Below are 271 nucleotides of genomic sequence, written 5' to 3' on the forward strand. Positions count from 1 at the left end.
GTGTTTCCGTCCATCAGATCGACCTGATGGCATGCGCATGCTTTATATGCATACCTGCGCGTGGCACTTATCAGCTATTGCATATAGAAACAGAAAGTGCGTGCTGGTTTGGTGTATGGAAACCTGGTCAGATGAGTTCTGTGTTGTGCTTCAGGCTTCCCTGGCCATGCTGCATTATTGCTAATGAGAGAAAACCCCCACAAACGTTTGGAATGAGTTTGTTTTTGAAAGAACTAATGTTGCATTCATTTGAACAGAAATGCAGTGAAAA

Source organism: Sinocyclocheilus grahami, unplaced genomic scaffold (genome assembly GCF_001515645.1).
Source record: "Sinocyclocheilus grahami isolate Dianchi unplaced genomic scaffold, SAMN03320097.WGS_v1.1 scaffold6720.1, whole genome shotgun sequence".
NCBI classification, from domain to species: domain Eukaryota; kingdom Metazoa; phylum Chordata; class Actinopteri; order Cypriniformes; family Cyprinidae; genus Sinocyclocheilus; species Sinocyclocheilus grahami.